Source organism: Erythrolamprus reginae, chromosome 13 (assembly GCF_031021105.1).
Source record: "Erythrolamprus reginae isolate rEryReg1 chromosome 13, rEryReg1.hap1, whole genome shotgun sequence".
Lineage (NCBI taxonomy): Eukaryota > Metazoa > Chordata > Lepidosauria > Squamata > Dipsadidae > Erythrolamprus > Erythrolamprus reginae.
The window spans coordinates 7,781,599-7,803,557 of NC_091962.1; the positions used below are offsets into that span (position 1 = coordinate 7,781,599).

The 21,959-nt window shown below is 42.3% G+C and overlaps 2 protein-coding genes across 4 annotated transcripts in view; both read left to right on the forward strand.

Annotated features, from left to right (window-relative positions):
* Positions 1-274: 274 nt before the first annotated feature.
* LOC139175320 (C-reactive protein-like) overlaps positions 275-21,959 on the forward strand; it is a 71,528-nt gene continuing 49,843 nt past the window's right edge. The window contains exons 1-2 of the mRNA XM_070766370.1: positions 275-329; positions 1,221-1,271. The gene's annotated coding sequence lies outside the window, so the exon portion shown is untranslated. The remainder of the gene's footprint in view (positions 330-1,220; positions 1,272-21,959) is intronic.
* LOC139175319 (serum amyloid P-component-like) overlaps positions 15,479-21,959 on the forward strand; it is a 71,089-nt gene continuing 64,608 nt past the window's right edge. Inside the window, exon 1 of one of the 3 annotated variants that reach the window (XM_070766367.1) lies at positions 15,479-15,574. The gene's annotated coding sequence lies outside the window, so the exon portion shown is untranslated. Of the gene's footprint in view, positions 15,575-15,623; positions 16,052-16,971; positions 16,990-21,959 lie in introns of those variants that run through there. The other 2 variants (XM_070766365.1, XM_070766366.1) reach the window with 2 other exon arrangements.

The window sequence follows — 21,959 nt, forward strand, 5'->3', positions numbered from 1 at the left end:
TGGTGCCAGTAAAATGTTAGTACACTGAGAACATATTCACCAATGACAAATTCCTTGTGTCTCCAATCACACTTGGCCAATACAGAATTCTTCTGTTCTCTTCTGGTTTAGTCTAGTCTAATCTATTTTCTATTATTTTCTATTATTTTCAATTATTTTCTATAGTTTTCTATTGTTTTCTATTATTTTCTATAGTTTTCTATTGTTTTCTATTGTTTTCTATTATTTTCTATTGTTTTCTATTTTTATTTTCTATTTTCTATTTTATTTCCTATCAGGCTTGCAAAGTTAGTCCTCGCTGTTTGCTCCCTCTCTTCGCCGGCTTAATGGTAAGTGGGCTGGTGGGGGGTGGGGGTGGAGAAACCCTGCTTGGCCCCCACCTCGGTGTCCCATCCGCAAGTTCTGCCCCCGGTGCTGCCCAGTCCTAGAGCCGAAGGGCCCCAGCAGGGTCGCCAAACACTCTTCTCCCTCCGCTGAGAAAATAGAAAAGTAAAAAAAAAGGGAGATAGAGAGAAGAAAGGAGGAAAGGAGAGGAGGGGAAAGGAGATGAAAAGAAGGAAGGAAAGAAAAGGAAAGGAAAGGAGGAGAGGAGAGGAACGAGTAGGAGGGTGTGCGTGTATCATGCACGGCTGTTGGGGTGTTGGGGAGATTTCAAAGACTTTGTCGCGAAGCTTTTAATCCAGCGCGGAGCCTCCAGGCGCCCTGCAAACACCCCACGCGGTCGGAGCGGGCTTCTCCCGGCTCCATCAAGTTAGTAGACCGTCCCGCTTTCCCTCCAAGGTTGCAGCGACGTTAAGAAGGAGGGAGGAGGAGGGTGTGTGTGAATGCACAGGCGAGGGCTCGCTTGGTGGTGATGGTGGTTTTTATTGTTGTTGTGAGCCGCCTTGAGTCTTCGGAGAGGGGCGGCATACAAATCTAATGAATTGAATTGAATTGAATAAATGGTGCCAGTAAAATGTTAGTACACTGAGAACATATTCACCAATGACAAATTCCTTGTGTCTCCAATCACACTTGGCCAATACAGAATTCTTCTGTTCTCTTCTGGTTTAGTCTAGTCTAATGTATTTTCTATTATTTTCTATTATTTTCAATTATTTTCTATAGTTTTCTATTGTTTTCTATTATTTTCTATAGTTTTCTATTGTTTTCTATTGTTTTCTATTATTTTCTATTGTTTTCTATTTTTATTTTCTATTTTCTATTTTATTTCCTATCAGGCTTGCAAAGTTAGTCCTCGCTGTTTGCTCCCTCTCTTCGCCGGCTTAATGGTAAGTGGGCTGGTGGGGGGTGGGGGTGGAGAAACCCTGCTTGGCCCCCACCTCGGTGTCCCATCCGCAAGTTCTGCCCCCGGTGCTGCCCAGTCCTAGAGCCGAAGGGCCCCAGCAGGGTCGCCAAACACTCTTCTCCCTCCGCTGAGAAAATAGAAAAGTAAAAAAAAAGGGAGATAGAGAGAAGAAAGGAGGAAAGGAGAGGAGGGGAAAGGAGATGAAAAGAAGGAAGGAAAGAAAAGGAAAGGAAAGGAGGAGAGGAGAGGAACGAGTAGGAGGGTGTGCGTGTATCATGCACGGCTGTTGGGGTGTTGGGGAGATTTCAAAGACTTTGTCGCGAAGCTTTTAATCCAGCGCGGAGCCTCCAGGCGCCCTGCAAACACCCCACGCGGTCGGAGCGGGCTTCTCCCGGCTCCTTCAAGTTAGCAGACCGCCCCGCTTTCCCTCCAAGGTTGCAGCGACGTTAAGAAGGAGGGAGTGTGAATGCACGCGCGAGGGTTCGGGTGGTGGTGGGGAGGTTGAAACAACTTCTGGTGAAACTTCTAACCCACGGAGCCTCCTCTTGTTGCCTCCAGGCGCCTTGCAAACAGGTTGCCCTCCCCCGTCCCTCCACTAGCCTTCGCAACCTGGAGGTTTAGGAAGGGGAGTAGCGTTAATATATGGGGTGGGGGCGGCTAGCTGAGGGGAGTGGGGCAGCAGCCCGTTTGCAGGGTGCCTGGAGGCACAAGGGAAGAAAGCTCAGTGCTGGATTCGAAGTTTCTTTCTTTCTTTCTTTCTTTCTTTCTTTCTTCTTCCTTCTTCCTTCCTTCCTTCTGTCTGTCCAATACAAATTGAAAGTTAAAGAATAAAAACATGTAGTTACACAACAGAGTCCTTTAAATCTCCCCACCACCATCCGAGCCCCACACGTGTTCCTACACACACACTCCTCCCCCTCCCTCTTAAAGCTGCACCTCGGAGGGGAAGGGGGCCGTCTGCTACGTTTTAAGGAGCAGGGACAAGTCACCTCCCTGTGCTTTGGCTTGAGCCTGCCATGGTCTTGGTTTGCCCCAGCTGGGTGGAGAGGCAGGGTCTGCTCTCAACGGCCCCTGTGCTGTCTCCCACCAGTACAAGGCCTTTCCAAGGTAACAAAGGTTGACAACCCCCCCCCCTTTCTTTTAAAGTAAGAAGCTGCGTTTGTGGCTTTCAAGGTAGAAAAATGTTTCTGAGCAAATTACTTGCAGTTTTTTTCCCATCCTACTCAGGCTGTTGCTGGCCTGAAAAAGTGGTGATTTATTTATTTATTTATTTATTTATTAGATTTGTAGGCCGCCCCTCTCCGTAGACTGGGAGCGGCTTGTGCATTAGTATAATATTTGACACACACCCCTTTGTGTGTTCCTCCCCTTGACAGATGAGAGAGAGAGAGAGAGAGGTTTTTATACAAACTTCTCTTGGGGAAATCTCCATCCTGTTCCTTTAATTGATTTCACAGTCATTGAGAAGGTTTGGGTGGTGGTGGTTGAAGCTCTGATATTGGTGGATGGTCCTGGTTCTCTTTTTCATGTATAACTGAAGTGTTTGCAGCACTAAATCCTCTTTAGGTTGGACAAATGCACCCTGTATTAAAAACTGCACTCAAAACCCATGAGTTGATTGAATTGCCAACAGTATTATTTTGTTTGTTTTTTAAATTAAAAATAAAGTTTATTAATTAACAAAGGGTAAATGGGGGGAGGGGAAGGGGGGTACATAGATTAAAAAAGGATAAGGGTATTTATTACATGATAATATATTTCAGAATATATGTAACAAAATGTAACAAAAATTCAATATTCACATTTGTATCTTATTACTGTCAATAATTCATTTATCTTATCATGTTAATTAAAACCTATAAGGATGATAAATGTTAGTAAAGAATAGTGGAAGACGTATTTGTAGAAAAGTAGTAGAAAAATAAGATTATAATTATATAAAATATTTAAGAAAAGAAAAGTATAAGGAGTAAAAAAAGTTAAATTAATAGGGGAGGGTAGAGGGGAAAATCTTTGTAAATAGCAGAAGTTATCAGGAGATATGACAAGGTATATTGATATATTATTGGGTGTATCAGTAATATATCAATAATGAAAAAAAAGTGAATAAAGAAAATAAAATATATTTATATCTATGTAGTAAGTCTGAGATAAAATGAATGATTAAATTGTGAAATAGTGAAAATCGTTGCTTAATTGGGTTTAAAAAACAGGTAAAAAGAGTAATGTTTTATTTTTTATTTATTTATTTTTATTTATTTATTTTAAGTGTCGGTATTGAAATTGTTTTAATAATCAATGGGATTTTGAGTTCAAAATGTTAGGTGTCTGATTTCTGTTTCTTAAAAGGGTAATATTAAGCATTTGTAGCAAGACATAACACACGTAAACTAATCCAGGAGAGAAGCAACCTGGAATTAAGGAGAAACTTCCTAACAGTGAGGACAATTAACCAGTGGAACAGCTTGCCACCAGAGGTTGTCACTGAAAGCTTTTTTAAAAAGACTGAACAGTCACCTGTCTGAAATGGCATAGGACAGGGGTAGGCAAAGTTGGCTCTTCTATGACCTTTGGACTTCAACTCCCAGAATTCCTGAGCCAATCATGTTGGCTCAGGAATTCTGGGAGTTGAAGTCCACATGTCAAAGAAGAGCCAACTTTGCCTACCCCTGGGATAGGATCTGAAAGGCTAATGGAGATTCTCAATCCTTCAGGTCATGGTTGTCCCAAAGGTGCTTTTCCAAAGGCAACTAGACTTCGTTTCTTTCTCTTGAAGATGTTTCGCTTCTCATCCAAGAAGCTTCTTCAGCTCCAACTGTATGGAAGGATTTATATTCCTTCCTTGGTGTTGGATCTGTCTGTCTGTCTGTCTGTCTGTCTGTCTGTCTGTCTATCTATCTATCTATCTATCTATCTACCTACCTATCATCTATCTATCTATCTATCTATCTATCTATCTATCTATCTACCTACCTATCATCTATCTATCTACCTACCTATCATCTATCTATCTATCTATCTATCTATCTATCTATCTATCTATCTATCTATCTATCTACCTACCTACCTATCATCTATCTATCTATCTACCTACCTACCTATCATCTATCTATCTATCTATCTATCTACCTACCTACCTATCATCTATCTACCTACCTACCTACCTACATACCTATCTACCTACCTACCTACCTATCATCTGTCTGTCTGTCTGTCTATCTAATCTATGTACCTATCTGTCATTTCCGGTCACAATTCAAAGTGTTGGTTATGACCTTTAAAGCCCTACATGACATTGGACCAGAGTACCTCCGGAACCGCCTGCTACCGCACGAATCCCAGCCACCGATAAGGTCCCACAGAGTTGGCCTTCTCCGGGTCCCGTCGACTAAACAATGTCATTTGGCGGGCCCCAGGGGAAGTGCCTTCTCTGTGGTGGCCCCGGCCCTCTGGAATCAACTCCCCCCCCCCCCCCGCAGATTAGGACTGCCCCCACCCTCGTCTTTTGTAAATTACTCAAGACCCATCTATACCGCCAGGCATGGGGGAGTTGAGACACCTTTTCCCCAGGCTTTTTTATATTTATGTTTGGATATGTATGTGTTGTTTGCTTTCTAAAATTTGATAGAGTTTTTATGTGCTTTTTAATGTTAGATTTGTTTTTGCTAGAATAGTTTTTATTGTTGTTGTGATCCGCCCCGAGTCTTCGGAGAGGGGCGGCATACAAATCTAATAAATTGAATTGAATTGAATTGAATAAATGGTGCCAGTGAAATGTTAATACACTGAGAACATATTCACCAATGACAAATTCCTTGTGTCTCCAATCACACTTGGCCAATACAGAATTCTTCTGTTCTCTTCTGGTCTAGTCTAGTCTAGTCTATTTTCTATTATTTTCTATTATTTTTTATTGTTTTGTATTATTTTCTATTTTTATTTTCTATTTTATTTCCTATTGAGAATCCTATTCTATTCTATTCAGAATCCTATTCTACTCTATACTGCTCAAAAAAAAATAAAGGGAACACTTAAACAACACAATAGAACCCCAAGTAAATCAAACTTCTGTGAAATCCAACTGTCCCCCTAGGAAGCAACACTGATTGACAATCAGTTTCACCTGCTGTTGTCTACACATTCAACTTTGTACAGAGCAAAGTATTCAAGGAGAATATTTTCTTCATTCGGATCCAGGGTGTGTTCTTTGAGTGTTCCCTTTATTTTTTTCAACAGTATAGAATAAAGAATATAGAACATAGAACATACACTTGCCAAAAAATTAAACACTCAAAGAACCCATCCTAGATCTGAATTAATGAAATATTCTCATTGAATACTTAGTTCTGTACAAAGTTGAATGTGTAGACAACAGCAGGTGAAATTGATTGTCAATCAGTGTTGCTTCCTCAGTGGACAGTTGGATTTCACAGAAGTTTGATTTACTTGCAGTTATATTCTGTTTCTTAAGTGTTCCCTTTTTTTTTGAGCAGTGCATATTCCATATTCTACTCTATTGCAGTGCTACTTTATATTATTTAATTATTTATTTATTTGTCCAATACGTACACAATACATATGGAACAGAATAGACATGAAGTAATATACTGTATATAAAGATAATATGTAAAAATAGAGGAGAAAATAAAAAAGGAAGAAAATATATATGATATATGAGATAAAGGAAAGACAATTGCACAGGGGAGGAAAGGCACACTAGTGCACTTATGTACGCCCCTTATAATAAGACCACACGGGGTCTGCATCCTATTTGGTCACCCCATTACAAAAACAGCTGTTGAGACTTTGGAAAAAGAGCAAAGAAGGCCTGAAGATCAAAACAGGTGAAGCAAGGCTGCAGAAATTGGGATGGAATAGTCTAGAAGCCCTGATGGCCAAACTATGGCACCTGTGCCACAGCTGGCACGTGTGGAGACCCTAGAACTTCCGGGTTTCTGGTGAGCATGCTCAGTAAGCAGAATGTTCTGTATCAGGCTTGTGAAGTTAGTCCTCGCTGTTTGCTCCCTCTCTTCCCCGGCTTAATGGTAAGTGTGCGAGGGGGGGCACGAGGGGGGGGGGGCGGGTGGAGAAACCCTGGTTGGTCCCCACCTCGCTGCCCCATTCACACGTTCTGCCCTCGCTGCTGCCGAATTCTGGAGCCGAAGGGCCACAGCAGGGTCGCCAAACACTCTTCTCCCTCCGCTGAGAAAATAGAAAGGTAAAAAAAAGGGAGATAGAGAGAAGAAAGGAGGAAAGGAGATGAAAGAGAAGGAAAGGAAAGAAAAGGAGGGGAAAGAAGATGAAAAAGAAGGAAAGGAAAAGAAAGGAAAGGAGGAGTAAGAAGATGAAAGAGAAGAGAAGGAAAGGAAAGGAGGAGCCTGAGCCGAGAGCGGGTCGCCTTTTGGCCAGGAAGCCCCTGAGGGTGCCGGACCCGCCAAGCTGCGGACTGGGCTGACGGCCACGTGCGCCAACGGGGGACTCCCAGGTCCCAGCGCCGGACCAGCATCTGCAGGAGTTGGAGAGGTAGGCGAACCCCCCGGCCCCTTCCCGCCACTTCCGTGCAGCACTGCCCAAATGCCACGCAGGTGTGAGTAGCGAGTAGGAGGGTGTGCGTGTGTCATGCATGGCTGTTGGGGTGGTGGGGAGATTTCAAAGACTTTGTCGCGAAGCTTTTAATCCAGCGCGGAGCCTCCAGGCGCCCTGCAAACACCCCACGCGCTCGGAGCGGGCTTCTCCCGGCTCCTTCAAGTTAGCAGACCGCCCCGCTTTCCCTCCAAGGTTGCAGCGACGTTAAGAAGGAGGGAGGAGGAGGGTGTGTGTGTGTGTGTGTGTGTGTGTGTATATGCACAGGCGAGGGCTTGGTTGGTGTTGGTGTTGGGGAGATTGAAACAACTTCAGGTGGAACTTCTAACCCACGGAGCCTCCCTCTGGGCCTCCAGGCGCCCTGCAAACAGGCGCCCCCCCCTCCCTCCACTAGCCTTCGCACCCTGGAGGTTTACGAGGGGGAGTAGCCTTAATATTTGGGGGCGGCTAGCTGAGTGGAGGGGGGCAGCAGCCCTTTTTCTGGGTGCCTGGAGTCACAAGGGAAGAAAGCTCCGTGCTGGATTAGAAGTTTCTTTCTTCCTTTCTTCCTTTCTTCCTCCCTCCCTCCTTCCTTTTCTTTCCAATACAATTTGAAAGTTAAAGAGAATAAAAAGATGTAGTTACACAACAGAGTCTTTTAAATCTCACCACCCCCCCCCCCAAGTGCCCCACACCTGTGCCTAAACACACACACAATCCCCCCTCCCTCTTAAAGCTGCACCTTGGGAGGAAAGGGGGCCGGTCTGCTACGTTTTAAGGAGCAGGGATAAGTCACCTTCCTGGGCTTTGGATTGAGTCCACCATGGTCTTGGTTTGCCCAGGCTGGGTGGAGAGGCAGGGGCTGCTCTCAACGGCCCCTGTGCTGTCTCCCACCAGTACAAGGCCTTTCCAAGGTAACAAAGGTTGACCACCTCCCCCCCCACTTTCTTTTATAGTGAATTCCAGGCGTTGACCACTCTATTGCTGAAATCGTATTTTCTGCAATCTAGTTTGGAGAGATTTCCATTTAGTTTGTATCTATTGCGTGCTCTTGTGTTGTTGTTGATAAAGGTGAAGTAGTCACTAACAGGGAGTACATTGTGATGTATGATTTTGTTTGGAGGCAGCGTAGCTGTAAATTTAGTCATTGAAGTCTGGAGGAGTAAGGTCATTTTTTGCATGAAGAGAAGTGGAGGACTCTTCCTGTGAAATATTTCTGGACCCCTTCAATTGCATTAATGTCTGTTATGCAGGGTGTAACTGAAGTGTTTGCAGCACTAAATCATCTGTAGGTTTGACAAATGCAGCCTGTATTGAAAGCTGCGCTCAAAACCCATGAGCTGATCGAATTGCCAACAGTATTGTTTTGGTTTACTTGGTTTACTTGATTGTTATGATTGTTATGATTGTTATGATTATTATGATTATTATGATTATTATGATTATTATGATTATTGTGATGATTATGATGATTATGATTATTATGATGGTGGTGATGATGATTATGATTATTGTGATTATTGTGATTATTGTGATTATGATGATGATGATGATGATGATTGTTATGATTATTATGATTATTATGATTATTATGATGATTATGATGATTATGATTGTTATGGTTATGATTATGATTGTTGTGATTATTGTGATTATGATGATGATTATGATGATGATTACAATGATGATTATTGTGATTATTATGATGATTATTATGATTATTAAGATTGTTATGATTGTTGTGATTATGATGATTACAATGATGATTATGATTGTTATTATTAAGATTATTGTGATTATGATTATGATGATTATGATGATTATGATGATTATGATGATTATGACGATTATTACGATTATTACGATTATTATTTATTAGATTTGTATGCCGCCCCTCTCCGGAGACTCACAACAACAGAACACAGTACAAATCCAAAAGTTAAAAGCAATTTAAAACCCTTAATATAAAATAATCATACAACCCAAACAAACCATGCATAGAACTGAGCAGCCCAGGGCAATCAATTTCCCCATGCCTGACAGCAGAGGTGGATTTTAAGGAGTTTGCAAAAGGCAAGAAGGGTGGGGGCAGTCTAAATCTCCGGGGGGAGTTGATTCCAGAGGGTTGGGGCCACCACAGAGAAGGCTCTTCCCCTGGGTCCCGCCAGATGACATTGTTTCGTCCACAGGACCCGGAGAAGGCCAACTCTTTGGGACCTAACCAGTCGCTGGGCTTCATGCTGCAGAAGGCGGTCTCGGAGATATTCTGGTCCGATGCCATGAAGGCATGTTTTTTAAACCCTCATTTTACTATGACTGCCCTTTAGGAGGGAAGTTCCAAATTTACTTCTTTTCATACAAGACAAAAAAATATTGGTTCATATCATGCCTTTGATCTAATTATAACAATAGCAATACAGGGGGGAGGAAAGGTTATTATTAATAATTTAAATTATTATTATTATTATTATTATTATTATTATTATTATTATTTCTCAAATTACTCAAGACCCACCTTTATCGCCAGGCATGGGGGAACTGAGACATCCTCCCCCAGGCTTTTATATTTTATGTTTGGTATGTATGTGTTGTATGGTTCTATATTGTTGGGGTTTTAGATATGTTTTATTTTAATATTAGATTTGTCTCTGTTATATTGTTTTTGTATTACTGTTGTGAGCCGCCCCGAGTCTTCGGAGAGGGGCTGCATACAAATCTAATAAATAATAATAATAATAATAATAATAATAATAATAATACCCCTTCTTTTTAATGGCATAAATGGTGCCAGTTAGTACACTGAGAACATATTCACCAATGACAAATTCCTTGTGTCTCCAATCACACTTGGCCAATACAGAATCCTTCTGTTCTCTTCTGGTCTAGCCTAGCCTAGTCTAGTCTATTTTCTATTATTTTCTATTATTTTTTTTATTATTTTCTATTTTTCTTTTCTATTTTCTTTTCTGTTCAGAATCCTATTCTATTCTATACTGCTAAAAACAATAATAAAGGGAACACAAACAACACAATATGGAGAGGGGCGGCATACAAATCTAATAAATAAACAAACAATCAAACAAACAAATCAATCAATCAATCAATCAATCTCCAAGTAAATCAAACTTCTGTGAAATCCAACTGTCCACTGAGGAAGTGACACTGATTGACAATCAATTTCACACACTGTTGTCTACACATTCAACTTTGTACAGAGCGAAGTATTCAATGAGAATATTTCCTTCATTCTAGGATGGGTTCTTTGAGTGTTCCCTTTATTTTTTTGAGCAGTGTATATTCTATATTCTTTATTCTATACTGCTCAAAAAATCAAGGGAACACTCAAAGAACCCATCCTAGATCTGAATGAATGAAATATTCTCATTGAATACTTTGCTATGTACAAAGTTGAATGTGCACAACAGCAGGTGAAATTGATTGTCAATCAGTGTCGCTTCCTCAGTGGACAGTTGGATTTCACAGAAGTTTGATTTACTTGGAGTTATATTCTGTTTCTTAAGTGTTCCCTTTTTTTTTTGAGCAGTGCATATTCCATATTCTATATTCTACTCTATTCCAGTGCTACTTTATATTTTTATTTATTTATTTATTTATTCATTTGTCCAATACACAATACATATGGAAGAGAATAGACATGAAGTAATATATATATAAAGATAATATGTAAAAATAGAGGAGAAGATATATGAAAGGAAGAAAATATATATGATATATGAGATAAAGGAAAGACAATTGGACAGGGGACGAAAGGCACACTAGTGCACTTATGTACGCCCCTTATAATAAGACCACACGGGTCTGCATCCTATTTGGTCACCCCATTACAAAAACAGCTGTTGAGACTTTGGAAAAAGAGCAAAGAAGGCCTGAAGATCAAAACAGGTGAAGCAAGGCTGCAGAAATTGGGATGGAATAGTCTAGAAGCCCTGATGGCCAAACTATGGCACCTGTGCCACAGCTGGCACTTGTGGAGACCCTAGAACTTCCGGGTTTCTGGTGAGCATGCTCAGTAAGCAGAATGTTCTGTATCAGGCTTGTGAAGTTAGTCCTCGCTGTTTGCTCCCTCTCTTCCCCGGCTTAATGGTAAGTGTGCGAGGGGGGGCACGAGGGGGGGGGGGCGGGTGGAGAAACCCTGGTTGGTCCCCACCTCGCTGCCCCATTCACACGTTCTGCCCTCGCTGCTGCCGAATTCTGGAGCCGAAGGGCCACAGCAGGGTCGCCAAACACTCTTCTCCCTCCGCTGAGAAAATAGAAAGGTAAAAAAAAGGGAGATAGAGAGAAGAAAGGAGGAAAGGAGATGAAAGAGAAGGAAAGGAAAGAAAAGGAGGGGAAAGAAGATGAAAAAGAAGGAAAGGAAAAGAAAGGAAAGGAGGAGTAAGAAGATGAAAGAGAAGAGAAGGAAAGGAAAGGAGGAGCCTGAGCCGAGAGCGGGTCGCCTTTTGGCCAGGAAGCCCCTGAGGGTGCCGGACCCGCCAAGCTGCGGACTGGGCTGACGGCCACGTGCGCCAACGGGGGACTCCCAGGTCCCAGCGCCGGACCAGCATCTGCAGGAGTTGGAGAGGTAGGCGAACCCCCCGGCCCCTTCCCGCCACTTCCGTGCAGCACTGCCCAAATGCCACGCAGGTGTGAGTAGCGAGTAGGAGGGTGTGCGTGTGTCATGCATGGCTGTTGGGGTGGTGGGGAGATTTCAAAGACTTTGTCGCGAAGCTTTTAATCCAGCGCGGAGCCTCCAGGCGCCCTGCAAACACCCCACGCGCTCGGAGCGGGCTTCTCCCGGCTCCTTCAAGTTAGCAGACCGCCCCGCTTTCCCTCCAAGGTTGCAGCGACGTTAAGAAGGAGGGAGGAGGAGGGTGTGTGTGTGTGTGTGTGTGTATATGCACAGGCGAGGGCTTGGTTGGTGTTGGTGTTGGGGAGATTGAAACAACTTCAGGTGGAACTTCTAACCCACGGAGCCTCCCTCTGGGCCTCCAGGCGCCCTGCAAACAGGCGCCCCCCCCTCCCTCCACTAGCCTTCGCACCCTGGAGGTTTACGAGGGGGAGTAGCCTTAATATTTGGGGGCGGCTAGCTGAGTGGAGGGGGGCAGCAGCCCTTTTTCTGGGTGCCTGGAGTCACAAGGGAAGAAAGCTCCGTGCTGGATTAGAAGTTTCTTTCTTCCTTTCTTCCTTTCTTCCTCCCTCCCTCCTTCCTTTTCTTTCCAATACAATTTGAAAGTTAAAGAGAATAAAAAGATGTAGTTACACAACAGAGTCTTTTAAATCTCACCACCCCCCCCCCAAGTGCCCCACACCTGTGCCTAAACACACACACAATCCCCCCTCCCTCTTAAAGCTGCACCTTGGGAGGAAAGGGGGCCGGTCTGCTACGTTTTAAGGAGCAGGGATAAGTCACCTTCCTGGGCTTTGGATTGAGTCCACCATGGTCTTGGTTTGCCCAGGCTGGGTGGAGAGGCAGGGGCTGCTCTCAACGGCCCCTGTGCTGTCTCCCACCAGTACAAGGCCTTTCCAAGGTAACAAAGGTTGACCACCTCCCCCCCCACTTTCTTTTATAGTGAATTCCAGGCGTTGACCACTCTATTGCTGAAATCGTATTTTCTGCAATCTAGTTTGGAGAGATTTCCATTTAGTTTGTATCTATTGCGTGCTCTTGTGTTGTTGTTGATAAAGGTGAAGTAGTCACTAACAGGGAGTACATTGTGATGTATGATTTTGTTTGGAGGCAGCGTAGCTGTAAATTTAGTCATTGAAGTCTGGAGGAGTAAGGTCATTTTTTGCATGAAGAGAAGTGGAGGACTCTTCCTGTGAAATATTTCTGGACCCCTTCAATTGCATTAATGTCTGTTATGCAGGGTGTAACTGAAGTGTTTGCAGCACTAAATCATCTGTAGGTTTGACAAATGCAGCCTGTATTGAAAGCTGCGCTCAAAACCCATGAGCTGATCGAATTGCCAACAGTATTGTTTTGGTTTACTTGGTTTACTTGATTGTTATGATTGTTATGATTGTTATGATTATTATGATTATTATGATTATTATGATTATTATGATTATTGTGATGATTATGATGATTATGATTATTATGATGGTGGTGATGATGATTATGATTATTGTGATTATTGTGATTATTGTGATTATGATGATGATGATGATGATGATTGTTATGATTATTATGATTATTTTGATTATTATGATGATTATGATGATTATGATTGTTATGGTTATGATTATGATTGTTGTGATTATTGTGATTATGATGATGATTATGATGATGATTACAATGATGATTATTGTGATTATTATGATGATTATTATGATTATTAAGATTGTTATGATTGTTGTGATTATGATGATTACAATGATGATTATGATTGTTATTATTAAGATTATTGTGATTATGATTATGATGATTATGATGATTATGATGATTATGACGATTATTACGATTATTACGATTATTACGATTATTATTTATTAGATTTGTATGCCGCCCCTCTCCGGAGACTCACAACAACAGAACACAGTACAAATCCAAAAGTTAAAAGCAATTTAAAACCCTTAATATAAAATAATCATACAACCCAAACAAACCATGCATAGAACTGAGCAGCCCAGGGCAATCAATTTCCCCATGCCTGACAGCAGAGGTGGATTTTAAGGAGTTTGCAAAAGGCAAGAAGGGTGGGGGCAGTCTAAATCTCCGGGGGGAGTTGATTCCAGAGGGTTGGGGCCACCACAGAGAAGGCTCTTCCCCTGGGTCCCGCCAGATGACATTGTTTCGTCCACAGGACCCGGAGAAGGCCAACTCTTTGGGACCTAACCAGTCGCTGGGCTTCATGCTGCAGAAGGCGGTCTCGGAGATATTCTGGTCCGATGCCATGAAGGCATGTTTTTTAAACCCTCATTTTACTATGACTGCCCTTTAGGAGGGAAGTTCCAAATTTACTTCTTTTCATACAAGACAAAAAAATATTGGTTCATATCATGCCTTTGATCTAATTATAACAATAGCAATACAGGGGGGAGGAAAGGTTATTATTAATAATTTAAATTATTATTATTATTATTATTATTATTATTATTATTATTATTATTATTTCTCAAATTACTCAAGACCCACCTTTATCGCCAGGCATGGGGGAACTGAGACATCCTCCCCCAGGCTTTTATATTTTATGTTTGGTATGTATGTGTTGTATGGTTCTATATTGTTGGGGTTTTAGATATGTTTTATTTTAATATTAGATTTGTCTCTGTTATATTGTTTTTGTATTACTGTTGTGAGCCGCCCCGAGTCTTCGGAGAGGGGCTGCATACAAATCTAATAAATAATAATAATAATAATAATAATAATAATAATAATACCCCTTCTTTTTAATGGCATAAATGGTGCCAGTTAGTACACTGAGAACATATTCACCAATGACAAATTCCTTGTGTCTCCAATCACACTTGGCCAATACAGAATCCTTCTGTTCTCTTCTGGTCTAGCCTAGCCTAGTCTAGTCTATTTTCTATTATTTTCTATTATTTTTTTATTATTTTCTATTTTTCTTTTCTATTTTCTTTTCTGTTCAGAATCCTATTCTATTCTATACTGCTAAAAACAATAATAAAGGGAACACAAACAACACAATATGGAGAGGGGCGGCATACAAATCTAATAAATAAACAAACAATCAAACAAACAAATCAATCAATCAATCAATCAATCTCCAAGTAAATCAAACTTCTGTGAAATCCAACTGTCCACTGAGGAAGTGACACTGATTGACAATCAATTTCACACACTGTTGTCTACACATTCAACTTTGTACAGAGCGAAGTATTCAATGAGAATATTTCCTTCATTCTAGGATGGGTTCTTTGAGTGTTCCCTTTATTTTTTTGAGCAGTGTATATTCTATATTCTTTATTCTATACTGCTCAAAAAATCAAGGGAACACTCAAAGAACCCATCCTAGATCTGAATGAATGAAATATTCTCATTGAATACTTTGCTATGTACAAAGTTGAGTGTGCACAACAGCAGGTGAAATTGATTGTCAATCAGTGTCGCTTCCTCAGTGGACAGTTGGATTTCACAGAAGTTTGATTTACTTGGAGTTATATTCTGTTTCTTAAGTGTTCCCTTTTTTTTTTGAGCAGTGCATATTCCATATTCTATATTCTACTCTATTCCAGTGCTACTTTATATTTTTATTTATTTATTTATTTATTCATTTGTCCAATACACAATACATATGGAAGAGAATAGACATGAAGTAATATATATATAAAGATAATATGTAAAAATAGAGGAGAAGATATATGAAAGGAAGAAAATATATATGATATATGAGATAAAGGAAAGACAATTGGACAGGGGACGAAAGGCACACTAGTGCACTTATGTACGCCCCTTATAATAAGACCACACGGGGTCTGCATCCTATTTGGTCACCCCATTACAAAAACAGCTGTTGAGACTTTGGAAAAAGAGCAAAGAAGGCCTGAAGATCAAAACAGGTGAAGCAAGGCTGCAGAAATTGGGATGGAATAGTCTAGAAGCCCTGATGGCCAAACTATGGCACCTGTGCCACAGCTGGCACTTGTGGAGACCCTAGAACTTCCGGGTTTCTGGTGAGCATGCTCAGTAAGCAGAATGTTCTGTATCAGGCTTGTGAAGTTAGTCCTCGCTGTTTGCTCCCTCTCTTCCCCGGCTTAATGGTAAGTGTGCGAGGGGGGGCACGAGGGGGGGGGGGCGGGTGGAGAAACCCTGGTTGGTCCCCACCTCGCTGCCCCATTCACACGTTCTGCCCTCGCTGCTGCCGAATTCTGGAGCCGAAGGGCCACAGCAGGGTCGCCAAACACTCTTCTCCCTCCGCTGAGAAAATAGAAAGGTAAAAAAAAGGGAGATAGAGAGAAGAAAGGAGGAAAGGAGATGAAAGAGAAGGAAAGGAAAGAAAAGGAGGGGAAAGAAGATGAAAAAGAAGGAAAGGAAAAGAAAGGAAAGGAGGAGTAAGAAGATGAAAGAGAAGAGAAGGAAAGGAAAGGAGGAGCCTGAGCCGAGAGCGGGCCCCTTTTGGCCAGGAAGCCCCTGAGGGTGCCGGACCCGCCAAGCTGCGGACTGGGCTGACGGCCACGTGCGCCAACGGGAGACTCCCAGGTCCCAGCGCCGGACCAGCAGCTGCAGGAGTTGGAGAGGTAGGCGAACCCCCCGGCCCCTTCCCGCCACTTCCGTGCAGCACTGCCCAAGGGCCACGCAGGTGTGAGTAGCGAGTAGGAGGGTGTGCGTGTGTCATGCAAGGCTGTTGGGGTGGTGGGGAGATTTCAAAGACTTTGTCGCGAAGCTTTTAATCCAGCGCGGAGCCTCCAGGCGCCCTGCAAACACCCCACGCGCTCGGAGCGGGCTTATCCCGGCTCCTTCAAGTTAGCAGACCGCCCCGCTTTCCCTCCAAGGTTGCAGCGACGTTAAGAAGGAGGGAGGAGGAGGGTGTGTGTGTGTGTGTGTGTATGCACAGGCGAGGGCTAGGTTGGTGGTGGTGGTGGGGAGATTGAAACAAGTTCAGGTGAAACTTCTAATCCACGGAGCCTCCCCCTGGGCCTCCAGGCGCCCTGCAAACAGGCGCCCCCCCCCCCGTCCCTCCACTAGCCTTCGCACCCTGGAGGTTTACGAGGGGGAGTAGCCTTAATATTTGGGGGCGGCTAGCTGAGTGGAGGGGGGCAGCAGCCCGTTTTCAGGGTGCCTGGAGGCACAAGGGAAGAAAGCTCCGTGCTGGATTAGAAGTTTCTTTCTTCCTTTCTTCCTCCCTCCCTCCTTCCTTTTCTTTCCAATACAATTTGAAAGTTAAAGAGAATAAAAACATGTAGTTACACAACAGAGTCTTTTAAATGTCACCCCCCCCCCCCCAAGTGCCCCACACCTGTGCCTAAACACACACACAATCCCCCCTCCCTCTTAAAGCTGCACCTTGGGAGGAAAGGGGGTCGGTCTGCTACGTTTTAAGGAGCAGGGATAAGTCACCTTCCTGGGCTTTGGATTGAGTCCACCATGGCCTTGGTTTGCCCAGGCTGGGTGGAGAGGCAGGGGCTGCTCTCAACGGCCCCTGTGCTGTCTCCCACCAGTACAAGGCCTTTCCAAGGTAACAAAGGTTGACCACCTCCCCCCCCCCACTTTCTTTTATAGTGAATTCCAGGCGTTGACCACTCTATTGCTGAAATCGTATTTTCTGCAATCTAGTTTGGAGAGATTTCCATTTAGTTTGTATCTATTGCGTGCTCTTGTGTTGTTGTTGATAAAGGTGAAGTAGTCACTAACAGGGAGTACATTGTGATGTATGATTTTGTTTGGAGGTAAATTTAGTCATTGAAGTCTGGAGGAGTAAGGTCATTTGTTGGGTGAAGAGAAGTGGAGGACTCTTCTTGTGAAATATTTCTGGACTCCTTCAATTGCATTAATGTCTGTTATGCAGGGTGTAACTGAAGTGTTTGCAGCACTAAATCATCTGTAGGTTTGACAAATGCAGGCTGTATTGAAAGCTGCGCTCAAAACCCATGAGCTGATCGAATTGCCAACAGTATTATTTTGGTTTACTTGGCTTAGGTGTCTGATTTCTGATCATCTTAAGCATTTGCAACGAGTTAACTGTGTTGTTAACCCCATGAAGAATAATAGGGGTGAATTTTCTGGGAAATTTGCAAAGGGCTCATCTCTAAAATAAGGATTTTATTTTAAACATGGAAGTTCAAATAGATGCTCTTTATGGCAAATGTAAACTATTATTATTGTTGTTTTTGTGTTATTGTTGTTATTATTATGTCAATACAACACAGCAAACGAGATCACTATGCTGGATTTCGTATTTCTTCACCAGTCGGGCGCTTCCCAAGCACCTAGGACTGCGTGATGTAGCGGCGAATTATGTGTGCCGATCCCAGTAAAGCGGCCTTTTGCAATTGACAGATGGAGATTTTGTCAATTCCCATGGTTTTCAAATGTCCACTGAGATCCCTTGGCCCAGCGCCCAGCGTGCCAAGTACCACTGGGACCACTTTCACGGGCTTATGCCAGAGTCGTTGTAGCTCGGTTTTTAGATCTTCGTATTTCACTAATTTCTCTAGCTGCTTCTCCTCAATTCTGCTATTATGATTGTTATGATTGTTATGATTACAGTATTGCGATTATTGCGATTATTGTGATTATTATGATGATTATGATGATTATTATGATGATTATTATGATGATTATGATTGTTATGATTGTTATGATTGTTATGATTGTTATGATTATTGTGATTATTGTGATTATTGTGATTATTGTGATTATTGTGATGATGATTATGATTGATTGTTATGATTATTATGATTATTGTGATTATGATGATGATTATGATTGTTGATTATTATGATTATTGTGATTATGATGATGATGATGATTACGATGATGATTATTATGATGATTATGATTGTTATGATTATTGTGATTATTATGATTATTATGATGGTGATGATGATTATGATGATTATGATGATTATGATTGTTATTATTGTTATTATTATTGTTATTATGATTATTATGATGATTATTACGATTATTATGATTATTATGATTATTATTTATTAGATTTGTATGCCGCCCCTCTCCGGAGACTCACAACAACAGAACACAGTACAAATCCAAAAGTTAAAAGCAATTTAAAACCCTTAATATAAAATAATCATACAACCCAAACAAACCATTCATAGAACAGAGCAGCCCAGGGCAATCAATTTCCCCATGCCTGACAGCAGAGGTGGGTTTTAAGGAGTTTGCAAAAGGCAAGAAGGGTGGGGGCAGTCCTAATCTCTGGGGGGAGTTGATTCCAGAGGGTCGGGGCCACCCCAGAGAAGGCTCTTCCCCTGGGTCCCGCCAGATGACATTGTTTCGTCGACAGGACCCGGAGAAGGCCAACTCTGTGGGGCCTAACTGGTCGCTGGGCTTCATGCGGCAGAAGGCGGTCCCGGAGATATTCTGGTCCGATGCCATGAAGGGCTTTATAGGTCATAACCAACACTTTGAATTGTGACCGGAAACTGATCGGCAACCAATGCAGACTGCGGAGTGTTGGTGTGACATGGGCATATTTGGGAAAGCCCATGATTGCTCTCGCAGCTGCATTCTGCACGATCTGAAGTGGAATTTAAAACATTTCATCTTAATTTGTGGTCAACATAATTTTGCGACATTTTATACAGCCTATTTAATGGGTCAAAGAAAGAGGAAAGTATAAAAGGAAGTAGAGAAAAGAGAAATAGAGGAAAGGAAAGGAAGAAAAGGAAAGAAGAGGCAAGAGAAGAAAGAAGGAAAAAGAAGAAAAGGAAAGGAAGAAAAGAGATTTGCAGAGGCTTTTCATTTTGTCTATCTGTCATATAATAATCACCTCCTTCTGATATACTGAAAACTCCAGTAATGTATCAATGCAACCATATTGTGTCGCAATTTCCTTCAGTCTTCATTGGCTGCAAAATAAGGGAATTGGGGTCCATCTTATTTGAATGGCACTAAACAAAATTGCTCTATTTCTATAAATCTGAAGAATTTAAATTCTAAATTCTAAATCTAAAGAATTTAAATGGGGACCGTCTTCTGCCGCACGAATCCCAGCGACCGATCAGGTCACACAGAGTTGTCCTTCTCCGGGTCCCGTCGACAAAACAATGTTGTCTGGCGGGCCCCAGGAGAAGCGCCTTTTCTGTGGTGGCCTCTGGAATCAACTCCCCCTGGAGATCAGGACTGCCCCCACCCTCCTTGCCTTTTGCAAATTACTGAAAAACCACCTATGCCGCCAGGCTTGTGGGACATAACTGACCCTTAGCTGTTTCATGTTATGTATGGTTGAATTGGATGGTATGATTGTTTTATAATGGGTTTGTATAATTGTTTTTAATATTATATACTCTGAGATACTCTTTCCCCCTAGGCCTTTACAATTTATGCATGGTATGTTTGTTTATTTTATTTTATTTATTTATTTTGTCCAATACACAATGAGGGTTTTAGTGGGTATATATCAATATACACATAGTAAAATACATGATGAAGGTTATAGAGGAGATACTCATAGTAAAATATATCTAAGAAATAATAGAAAAGAAGATATAGGAATAAAGCATATCAATGAAAGAATAGAAGAAGAGATAGAGGAATTGAAGAAAGGTATAGGAGATATAGGAGAGCAATAGGACAGGGGACGGAAGGCACTCTAGTGCACTTGTACTCGCCCCTTACTGACCTCTTAGGAATCTGGATAGGTCAACCGTGGATAATCTAAGGGTAAAGTGTTGGGGGTTTGGGGATGACACTATGGAGTCCGGTAATGAGTTCCACGCTTCGACAACTCGGTTACTGAAGTCATATTTTTTACAGTCAAGTTTGGAGCGGTTAATATTAAGTTTAAATCTGTTGTGTGCTCTTGTGTTGTTGTGGTTGAAGCTGAAGTAGTCGCCGACAGGCAGGACGTTGCAGCATATGATCTTGTGGGCAATACTTAGATCTTGTTTAAGGCGTCTTAGTTCTAAAGTTTCTAGGCCCAGGATTGAAAGTCTAATCTCGTAGGGTCTTCTGTTTCGAGTGGAGGAGTGAAGGGCTCTTCTGGGACATTTTCAAGGGTGTTGATGTCTGAGATGCGATATGGGTTCCAAACAGATGAACGAATGCTGGCTGGGGAATTCTGGGAGTTGAAGTCCAGATATCTTCAAGTGGCCAAGGTTGGGAAACACTGCTCTATAGTACTCCATTCTAGAGTACCCTGCGGCCCGTTAGGTCCCACAAAGCTGGCCTTCTCCAGGTCCCGTTAACCAGACAGTGTTGCTTGGCGGGGCCTAGGGGAAGAGCCTTCTCTGTGCGGGCCCCGGCCCTCTGGAATCAGCTCCCCTCCTTGCCTTCCACAACAGTCTTAAGACTCACCTATGTCGCCAGGACTGGGGCAATTAGATCTTGCCCCCCTCACGAATAAATTGTGATGAATGGTGTGATTGGATTGTCTGACTGTGTATTATATAGGGTTTTTAGTTGTACTTTTTCATAGTATTAGATTTGTCTTGTACAGTTTGTTTTTATACTTATGCTGTGAGCTGTCCTGAGTTTTTGGAGAAGGGTGGCATATCAATCAAATCAATCAATCAGTAAATAAGTAAATAAATAACTAAGTTTAATGCACTTGGGCAAAAGGAATCCTCAATCTTGCGTATTGCATTGGCAGTTCTGTGTTAGCGAAAACTTCAGAAGGATTTAGAGGTAGTGATTTCTGACACTCTCATAATGGATGAACAGTGCAGTCAGGCGGTAGGGAAAGCAAGTAGAAGGCTTGGCTGCATAGCTAGAGCTGTAACAAGCAGGAAGAGGGAGATTGTGATCCCGCTGTATAGAGCGCTGGTGAGACCCCATTTGGAATAATACTGTGTCCAGTTCTGGAGACCTCACCTACAAAAAGATATAGATATCAATTTGAACGGGTCTAAAGACGGGCTACAAAAATGGTGGAAGGTCTTCAGCATAAAACGTATCAGGAAAGACTTCATGAACTCAGTCTGTACAGTCTGGAGGGCAGAAGGGAAAGGGGGGACATGATCGAAACATATAAATATGTTAAGGTTCAGGAGGGAAGTGTTTTTAATAGGAAAGTGAACACAAGAACAAGGGGGCACAATCTGAGGTTAGTTGGGGGAAAAGATCAGAGGCAACGTGATAAAATATTATTTGACTGAGAGTAGTAGATGCTTGGAAGAAACTTCCAGATATGGTTGGTAAATCCATCCTAAGATAAAATACAGGAAACAGTAGAAGGGCAGACTTGATGGACCATGAGGTTTTTTTCTGCTGTCAATCTTCTATGTTTCTATGCTTTTGAAGGCAACTTCTGTTCCATCGGTGGATTGTTCTGTCAAAAAATTTCTCTTTAGTTCCAGGTTGAATCTCTCCTTGGTCACTTTCCATCCATTATCCCTTGATTTATGGCCATTATTAGCCATTTCCGTTGCTAAGCGAGACTTTTGTTAAGCAAGTTTTGCCCTGTTTCGCTTAGTGACCTTCCCTGCCACGGTTGCTAAGTGAACCACCCCCGAAGTTGTTTAA